Below are 10,693 nucleotides of genomic sequence, written 5' to 3'. Positions count from 1 at the left end.
ACAAACACAAATATTTATCTATAATTGTAGCATTTGAGGATAAGTAGATAAAAAGAAAATGTTGAAATTTTTTTCACTCCTATGAGCATTCTATTTATTACAACTAAAAGTAGAAAATGAAATTTACTAAAATATTAGAATTTATTTATTATATAGTTGTAATTTAAGGAAACTAAAAGAAAATAATTATAACTGGTTAGCATTGAGAAAACATTATAACAACTTGTAATTTAAAATAAACAAGCTTAGTTCCATTATAAGAACACAATCCCTTTAGGTTCTTACAATAAAAAGATCTAAAAAGACAAAGAATAATATAAAAAGAAGGTTGAATAATAGCAAGATAATAAATGATGTAATACAATTAAAAGAAATAAATCTATTAAAAGTGAAAAACAGGAAGAAAATAGTTTGAACATAGAAAGAAAGAAAGAATAGGAAAATATGTAAAGATTAAAGTGGAGGAATTTCAAAAGTGAGAAATAGGAAGAAAATAGTTTGAAAATACAAAGAAAGAATAAGAAAATATTTAAAGACTAAAGTGGAGGAATATAAAGAGTGGAATATATATTTAAGTAAATAAAATATATATATATATAAACAAAGATAATGGTATAAAGTTGGAATTTAGGAGAAGGGGAAATAAAAACAAGGTATAGAAGAAAGATGTAGTAATAGATTTTAGTGAAAGAAAAGTTTAAAAGGTAAGAATTGAAATTGAAGAGACATAATTTTAGAGTCTTAGATAATGTTCAATTAACAAAAAAAGAGAAATAATTTTAGAGTCTCAGTTAATGTTCAATTAACAAAAGAGTGAATTGCACAAGTAAAGAGAGAACAAACACTTTATAAAAAGCAAGATTTACATGTTGTTGTTGAATATAGTACATTGTAGGTGGATATCAATAAACATGTTGAGATATTGAAGTAATTATGAAGTAAGTGAGAATAAATAGATTGAAATTTATACATGAAAATTAATAACTTGAAGAAAAATCATTTTGTAATGATAGCCCTATCACTAGAGAAATCCAAATGCAAATTTTCATGTACATTGAAATTAATATACACTCAAATTAATGCATTTAATGCATTGATAGATTATTATCAAGAAGAATAACGACATCTATGTATGCAAACCATATGATAGATTGTGATTCTAACAAGAGGAATTAGAATAAGAAAAATTTTAATGTATTTCGAAAAGAATCTATCAATAGGTTTCACTTGGCTACACATATTAACAACGTTGCAATTGACACATAGAGAGAGTGAAAAGGAAGACAAACAATCACAATAATACCAATTCCAATGAATTCTAGCTAGTCTATTAATGTTTGAAAATATCATTTATGTCTCTTCGACAATTAAAAAAATTAGACATAGATGTACAAACTAGAAAATCCTTTGAATTTTAAGAGAACTTGATTTTAGTGATTATGCAGATTTAAGTGCACATTTTTCTTCATTTCTAGATCAACACATCAATGGCTTAGAATTTAAATAAGAATTGAAATCGAAATAAAAATAGAAATTGATATTGAAATTGAAATTCTCAATAAATAAAAAAATAAATTTACAAATATTTCAATATATATATAAAAATAGAAACTAAAAAAAACTATTTTGATATTGATTTTCATTTAACTAATTAAAAAACATTTAATATCTTAATCATTTCATTTTGTTATTGTTAAAATTCTTCAACATTAATAATTATTATTTTGATTCATAGTAACTTATATTTCAAAAATCATATTCATCTTAAACATATCCATTACCCTATATCCATAAACCTAGATTTATAAAACCAACCATTTTTGCACTGTATAAGGGCGCTTACACACAAAAGAACCAAAACTCCACCAAAAAGTTAACAATTTTAACAACTAAAATTAAAAACAATTTGATTTCCGTGGAACTGTAGAACTTCAGATATGCTCTTATAGTTATGAATGCGAATACAAATGTTGTTAATGTCATGTTATATTCGGCTATCAAATCTGACGCGCACTATGACAGTTTGAGCACAAGATCTACGTAAAAAATCATTAATGTTGTGCTGTGTTTATGGTTGACAATCTATGCAACAAAGTTGATTTAAAAGGCCAATAACTACCGTTATATATTAAATATTATACTCAATCTATTTTCAAACGTAACCCAACTACTAAACATTATTTTACTTTCAAACATATCCCAACACCTAAACATTATGTTATATAATGGTAAATACAGTTTACAGCAACACAACTATAGTCGGCAAATATTAAAATCTGAAATGTTTCTCATTCACTTTCTGTCAATATGTTATACAGAACCTTCACCAAAATCTTAAAAGTACAGAACGGGAATGAGGGTGGAGAAATGAAGATAGTTTGATCAAAATTGCTAGAGATTTTGTTAATTGCAGCAATATTAACTTGGCCTTCTCATCATGAAAAACATAAATACTTTCACACAATCATAACGAAAGGCATATTAATTTATTCATTATCCTCGCACACCCCCAACTCCTTAACTCCAATGTCCCGCCGCTGTCATTTCCTCTCTTCCTCTTTTGCCCCATGTGACCTACTGCTGATTCATTCTCTGAATTGGAAGCAAAGGCGAGGGGAAGTTAACAAGAGCCCTGGCTCCTCGGACTCTGAAGGCAGCGCATGTTGAAATCTAATTTCAACGCAGACCAAGAAAAACCGTGAACCAAGCCAGAAACCGTTCACCGGATTTTCTCGGAGCTATTTGCCGACGAAGGAATAATCCGGGAAGGAGCTCCGAGAAAATATGGAGCTGACGCGTGGTTGACCCCTGACGTAACGCAACGTAAGAATCTCGGAGGTTAACTTTCAGCACTTGTTGGTCTTCCGATATTGTTCTCCACCGTTGGATTTGCTCCCGTGTTCTCCGCCGTTGATCACCTGGAGCTGCATACGAACCCACATCAATTCAATGTTTTGCGTGGAGTAAAAGGTTTATGGTTGACCGCCGTAGGTAAAAGAATTTAATGATTGGTACAAGATTTTGGTGAGGCTCTTTTAATATGAGCATGGGCATGTTATAATATATGTTTTTATATATATTTATATACGGCATGTATTAAATAGGAAATCGTATGTAATAAGTTTAATGTTTTTTGTTTTGACTTTTTAAAAAAAAATGTTATGTATTGCACACGGGAGGAACAAAAATTATTCTTCACAGCAGTGAAAAAGAATGATGGAGCAGTAAAAGAAAATCACACAGCAGTGTGTAAAATGAGAAGAACCAGGTGATGTAATTTTTGGAATAGCAAAAACCATGTGTGGTTTTGCACAGCAGTGCAGAAAGGAAATGGTGGAGCGATTTTTGTAACTCTGTGTAAATTTCTTTTCACAGCAGTAAACTTATGTAAATCTTTTTATTACAGCAGTAAGTTGTTTTTCACACCAGTGAATATAAAAGGGATTTTACAGTGGTAAATCTTTGCATCAGGTTTTAATGAATAGAATGCTTTAATGGTAGTGAAATACTCTGTCTCTCAGTGAAATTTCTTTTAAGTCTTCTGTGTGCACAAAAGATCTTGGAGCAAAAGAAACAGAGCATTGTCTCTGTGTGTTTGTTTATTTGGTTTTTGGTATTTTCCCCATCAAAAATACCCTACAGTGGTATCAGAGCAGGCTTAGGCTCTTTGAAGGAGACAAAGAAGCTGAAGGGAGAAGGTTGTTGCTGCAGCAAAACTTCTCAGGCAGACAGAAGACTCAGACAACAAAGGATTCAGGTATTCTTCATAGCTATCTTGTTTGTTATTGAAGAGACAGTCAGTGTTTTAAATACACAGTCAAGGAATGGCCAGCACAAGCACTGGTATGGGTTTGTTTAACACCCAGCTCCCACAGTTTAATGGGAAGAACTATGACTACTGGTCAATAACTATGACAGCTCTGCTTGCTTCCCAAGATTTATGGGAAATAGTTGAAGAAGGTTTTGAAGAACCAGCAGATGAAACTGAGTTCAATGCATTAACTCAAGGAGAGAAGGATCTGCTGAAGAACAATAGGAAGAAAGATTCAAAAGCCCGTGTGTTGTTGTATCTAGCAGTAGACCAGAGTATGTTTCCAAGGTTAGCAGCAGCTAAGACAGCCAATGAAGCATGGCAAACCCTCAAGACAGCCTATCAAGGCATGGAGAGAGTGAAGACAGCAAAGCTACAATTGCTGAGAAAGGATTTTGAGAACTTGAACATGAAGGAGTCAGATAACATTGACTCATTCTTCACTCATGTGATTGGTGTAATCACACAAATGAGAACTCATGGAGAAACCATTGAAGACAGAAGAATTGTGGAGAAAATATTGAGGGTCTTACCCTCAAGGTTTGATGTCATAGTCACCACCATTGAAGAGACAAAGGATCTCTCAAGCTATTCAGTTGATGAGCTGCATGCATCACTGAAAACACATGAGCAGAGGTTGAGTAGGAATGAAAACTCATCTCTTGAGCAAGCCTTCAAGACCCAGATGTCCTTTGGAAGAGGCAGAGGTCAAGGCAGAGGAAACCGAAGAGGAAGAGGCAGAAGCCAGAACAGAGGTGGAAGGAACAGCTCATCAAATGCACAAGGAAGAAGCAACAATCCAAATCAGAACCAAGGCCAAGGCAGCAGCCAACAAGGAGGACAACATCATGCTCAAGGACAAAGGTATGATAAATCTAATGTTCAATGCTATTATTGAAAAAAGTATGGACATTATGCAAGTGATTGTAGAAAGAAACAACATGATATGAACAGTAGACAAAATGCAAATGTTACAAGAGAAAACAGCAGTCAAGACAATGTCCTGCTAGCTTGTAACATGGCTGAAACACATAGTGAGGACATATGGTTTTTAGACTCAGGTTGCAGCAACCATATGACCGGAAACATTGCCTTCTTTTCTGCCCTAGATAAAAATGTGAAATCAGAGGTCACACTAGGAACTGATAGTAAAGTGTCTGTTATGGGAAAAGGAGAAATAAAAATACTTTCAAAGCAAGGAGAAAGGAAAACCATAGCAGATGTATACTATGTCCCCGGAATGAGATGTAATCTCTTGAGTATTGGACAGCTTGTCCATAAGGGGTACAATGTTTTCTTTAAAAATGATGTGTGCACCATCATGGATATACCACCCAGCAAAAGATGCATTGCTGAAGTGAAGATGACAAGGAACAGGATGTTCCCTCTCCGGATCAGGGCAGACATGAAGAACAAAAGGGAAATGGCAGCAGTCACCGAAGAGGCCTTCCAAAGCGTGCCAAAGGATGAGAACTGGTTATGGCACTTGAGATTTGGGCATCTAAATTTTGGAGGTCTAAACTTATTGAGCAGAAAAGGAATGGTAAGAGGATTACCATTGATAGAGAAACCGGACAGCCTATGTGAAGGCTGCATTTTGGGAAAACAACATAGAGAAAGTTTTCCATCAGGGAAGAGTATAAGGGCAAAGACACCCTTAGAGATTATCCACTCAGATTTGTGTGGACCAATGCAAGCTCCATCATTAGCAGGCAGCCTATATTTCTTGACATTCATTGATGATTTTACAAGAAAGACTTGGATATATTTCCTCAAGAACAAAAGTGAAGTCTTTGAGAAATTCCAAAACTTCAAAGCATTTGTTGAAAACCAAAGCGGGCTGCACATTAAAGTTTTGAGAACTGATAGAGGAGGTGAATATATCTCCAAGGAATTCCTAAGATTTTGTAGAGAAAATGGAATTCATAAACAGTTTACAACTCGGTACACCCCACAGCAAAATGGAGTTGCTGAAAGGAAGAACAGAACCATCATGGAGATGGCAAGGAGCATGTTGAAGGCAAAGCATTTGCCAAATGAGTATTGGGCTGAAGCTGTACATTGTGCAGTTTATATATTGAACAGGTGTCCTACAAAAGCAGTCATGAACAAAGTGCCAGAAGAGGCATGGAGTGGGAGAAAGCAAGGAGTCACCCACATGAGAGTTTTTGGGTGTGTGGGCTATGCACACATACCAGATCAGCTAAGGAGGAAGTTGGACAGCAAAGGGGAGAAATGCATCTTCATTGGATACAGTGATGAATCCAAAGCCTACAGGCTGTACATTCCATCTACCAAGAAGTTCTTTGTCAGCAGGGATGTTCAATTCATTGAAGAGGAAGCTTGGGATGGAAGCATAGAGAAGACAGTTAATGTTAAACACTGTTTGTCTCATGATGAAGATGAAGAGGAGGTGGCTGAAATGAATCCCCAAACAGCAGCACCAACACAAGGACAGCAAGGGACACCATTGAGGATCAATGAGAGTGCTTCTCCAAGCACACCACAAGGAGGAAATTCAAGTGCATCTTCAAGCACTTGCACACCAAGTGAACGAGGTAAGAAGTTTAGAAATCTAAGTGAAATTTATGAAGAAGGAATGAATTCCTTATTTGCCTTGTATTGTCATGTTGATGATCCTATTCATTTTGAAGAAGCTATTAAAGATAAGAAATGGATAGAAGCTATGGATGAGGAAATTAATGCCATAGAGAGAAACAAAACATGGGATTTGGTTGAGTTACCAAAAGGCAAAGAAGTCATTGGTGTAAAATGGGTCTATAAGACCAAGAGCAATGCTGAAGGCAAGATAGAAAGGCACAAGGCAAGGCTGGTTGTCAAAGGGTACAAGCAGCAGTATGGGAGAGATTATGAGGAGACTTTCGCCCCGGTTGCAAGAATGGAAACCGTGAGAGCAGTGCTGTCCATAGCAGCACAAAACAAATGGAAAGTCTACCAAATGGATGTGAAATCAGCATTCCTAAATGGAGTGTTAATGGAAGAGGTCTATGTGGAACAGCCTCTCGGATATGAGAAGAAAGGTGAAGAGCACAAAGTGTGCAAATTGAAGAAAGCTCTTTATGGGCTGAAGCAAGCGCCAAGAGCATGGTACAGCCGGATAGATTCATATCTATTAGATAATGAATTTGACAAATGTGAAGGAGAACCCACAGTCTACATCAAAGAAAAGGATGGTAAAATTTTAATTGTTGTCTTATATGTTGATGATGTTATTTTCACAGGTAATGATGATCAGCTCATTAAGAATTTTAAATCAGTCATGAAAGATGAATTTGAAATGACTGACATGGGTTTGTTGAGATACTTCTTAGGCATAGAAGTAGATCAAAATGAAAAAGGAATTTTTATATCTCAAGCAAGATATGTAAATCAAGTTTTGGGCAGATTTAAAATGGAAGAATGCAAGGCAGCAATCACTCCCACAGTGATGGGATTAAAGCTCAGCAGAGAGGACAGCAGCAAGGATTTTGATCCTAGCTTGTATAAAAGTATTGTGGGCAGCCTTATGTATTTAACAGCAACTAGGCCTGATTTAATGTATGCAGTTAGTTTAATTTCCAGGTTCATGGAGAGGCCGAAGGAGGCACATTGGCAGGCAGCAAAGAGAATTTTGAGGTATGTCAAAGGCACTAAAATGTTTGGAATTCTATATCATGCCTCAGAACATTCAGATTTGGTTGGTTACACTGATAGCGATTGGGCTGGAAGTGTAGATGATCGGAAGAGCACTTCCGGTTATGTTTTTAATATGGGTTCAGGAGCCATTTCATGGGCTTCTAAGAAGCAGTCCATTGTAGCATTGTCTACAGCAGAGGCTGAATATGTGGCAGCTACAGCAGCAGCATGTCAAGCAGTGTGGATGAGAAGAATGTTGAGAAGCTTAGGCCAAGAGCAGGCAAAAGCGACAGTGATTTTTTGTGACAATAGCTCAGCTATTGCTTTGTCAAAGAATTCAGTGTTTCATAAGAGAACGAAACACATTGATACAAGGTTTCACTACATCAGAGAATTGGTGAACAATGGAGAAATTGTCTTGGAACATTGCAGGACTCAAGAACAGGTTGCGGACATCTTGACAAAGCCGCTGGATCAGAAGAGCTTTGAATTTTTGAGAAAGTGTCTGGGTATGACTGAATGCCCAGCTGTTGAAATTAAAGGGGAGTGTTGAAATCTAATTTCAACGCAGACCAAGAAAAACCGTGAACCAAGCCAGAAACCGTTCACCGGATTTTCTCGGAGCTATTTGCCGACGAAGGAATAATCCGGGAAGGAGCTCCGAGAAAATATGGAGCTGACGCGTGGTTGACCCCTGACGTAACGCAACGTAAGAATCTCGGAGGTTAACTTTCAGCACTTGTTGGTCTTCCGATATTGTTCTCCACCGTTGGATTTGCTCCCGTGTTCTCCGCCGTTGATCACCTGGAGCTGCATACGAACCCACATCAATTCAATGTTTTGCGTGGAGTAAAAGGTTTATGGTTGACCGCCGTAGGTAAAAGAATTTAATGATTGGTACAAGATTTTGGTGAGGCTCTTTTAATATGAGCATGGGCATGTTATAATATATGTTTTTATATATATTTATATACGGCATGTATTAAATAGGAAATCGTATGTAATAAGTTTAATGTTTTTTGTTTTGACTTTTAAAAAAAAAATGTTATGTATTGCACACGGGAGGAACAAAAATTATTCTTCACAGCAGTGAAAAAGAATGATGGAGCAGTAAAAGAAAATCACACAGCAGTGTGTAAAATGAGAAGAACCAGGTGATGTAATTTTTGGAATAGCAAAAACCATGTGTGGTTTTGCACAGCAGTGCAGAAAGGAAATGGTGGAGCGATTTTTGTAACTCTGTGTAAATTTCTTTTCACAGCAGTAAACTTATGTAAATCTTTTTATTACAGCAGTAAGTTGTTTTTCACACCAGTGAATATAAAAAGGGATTTTACAGTGGTAAATCTTTGCATCAGGTTTTAATGAATAGAATGCTTTAATGGTAGTGAAATACTCTGTCTCTCAGTGAAATTTCTTTTAAGTCTTCTGTGTGCACAAAAGATCTTGGAGCAAAAGAAACAGAGCATTGTCTCTGTGTGTTTGTTTATTTGGTTTTTGGTATTTTCCCCGCAGTCATATGCGAGAGCGGCCTCTTCGGCGCTGTTGAAAGTATGGAGCCAAATTCTGGTTCCTTTCTTGGCAGGGTCCCTGATTTCCGCTGCGAATTTACCCCACGGCCGCCCCCTGACTCCTCTGTAGTGCCTGTCCTTATTCTCCTCGTCATGTGCCTGTGGCTTCCGCTAAAATGCCTCTCCACTTTTTGTAACAGTGCATACAGAAGAGGAGTAATCTTCTGTTTCTGCAAATTCATTATCAGATATGTTAATCTGCTGGCGCTGGCTAGGAATGTGGAGGAGATGGGCGATGACACTAATTGATTTCCTCCTTTAATATCTATTTCATGCTCCACTTCCAGCAAATGGTGGCGGATCAAATGGTGGACCTGGCTACGAATGTTGGAGGAGATGGACGATGACACTATATGATTTCCTCCTCCAATATCTATTTCATCCTCCACTTCCAACAAATGGTGGGGGATCAACTCCAACATATTCCACGTTTCGATCTTGATGTTGTTGCTCACCACCCCTTGAACGTCCATCGTTGTCTCTGACGAGTCCCAATTACAATCACGTTAAAATGGATTGATTTCGTGCCAGGTGGTGAAAGCGAGAGTGAGATGTTAGAAATTCTACAGTTTCAACAACGATTCTGCATGCGGAATAAACTCAAAGAATCATTAAATCTTTATGCCCAGGGATACGAGTTACCTCCAGCCATTGGTGATGTTTTGATGGAGGCCACAGTCCACTTGCTTCTTCTTCAGCACTCCAGCTTCAATCCAACCAAAAGGAAAAGAACACAAAAAATTCTGAAGGCACTTCCAAGCTCTGCTATCTCAGCTAGATGGTGTAGAACTGAAGGGGATTGAGATAGGATCTTGGGGAACAAACAGATGAACATATAGCTAAGCTTCCATCAAGCTTCTAAAAGCTATGTGTTAGAAAAACCACAAATCAAGGTAGAGATCAGATCAAAGTGATGGACCACTTTAGTAGCTCCCAATTATAAATCTAGTAATTGCAGTTGATTTTCTTAACTTAAGGAAACTACTGCAGTTGGTTTCCATAAGTTAAGAAAAGCTGCAATTCCATAAATCAAGGTAGCTTTTATGTAAATCAATGGAGCTTAACATTCTCCCACTTGGTCCATACTTCCAAACTTAATGTCTCAACTTAAAAACCATTGATAATCTGTATTAAGTAATAGATACATGAATCATGGCGATAAGTCCTCTAATGACGAGTATTATCTTCCATGTATTACTATGTATTTATTCTTATTATAATTTATGTGGCAACAATTTCTTAATGAATAAACCTTATGTTTATTCTTGGTCAGTCTTAAATGAATTTTCTCAAATCAACTTAAGGTGCACATAAATATGAGAAAAAACATCACAATAATTAAGAATTTCATTAACATTGTCCATACAATGAAAAACTGCATAATGGAACCAAGTCCCATATTCAATACATGATCCTTGAAATTGAATGGTGGCATGCCCTTAGCCAAGGATCAACGATCATTAACTCAGTGCTGACGTGCTGAATGACCACTTTATTTTCTTTAACACGTTCCCTTATAGCTAAATACTTAATGTCGATGTGTTTATTTCGACTCCCACTTTTTTAGCCATAAACCCAGCAGCTGAATTATCACAATATATTCTCAATGGCTTAGAGATAGAATCCATAATTCTAAGCCCAGAAATGAAATTCTTAAGCCATACACCATGTAAAG

The 10,693-nt window shown here is 36.5% G+C and overlaps 1 pseudogene; it reads right to left on the bottom strand.

Annotated features, from left to right (window-relative positions):
- Positions 1–2,464: 2,464 nt before the first annotated feature.
- LOC149257728 (ethylene-responsive transcription factor ERF106-like) lies at positions 2,465–9,491 on the bottom strand (annotated as a pseudogene).
- Positions 9,492–10,693: the final 1,202 nt, after the last annotated feature.

This window comes from Pinus tabuliformis, chromosome 6 (assembly GCF_031772625.1).
Source record: "Pinus tabuliformis cultivar Carrire ecotype Pingquan chromosome 6, CPIR1, whole genome shotgun sequence".
NCBI classification, from domain to species: domain Eukaryota; kingdom Viridiplantae; phylum Streptophyta; class Pinopsida; order Pinales; family Pinaceae; genus Pinus; species Pinus tabuliformis.
Note: the sequence above shows the minus strand (reverse complement) of the source record. Positions and strands in the feature narration are given on the sequence as shown.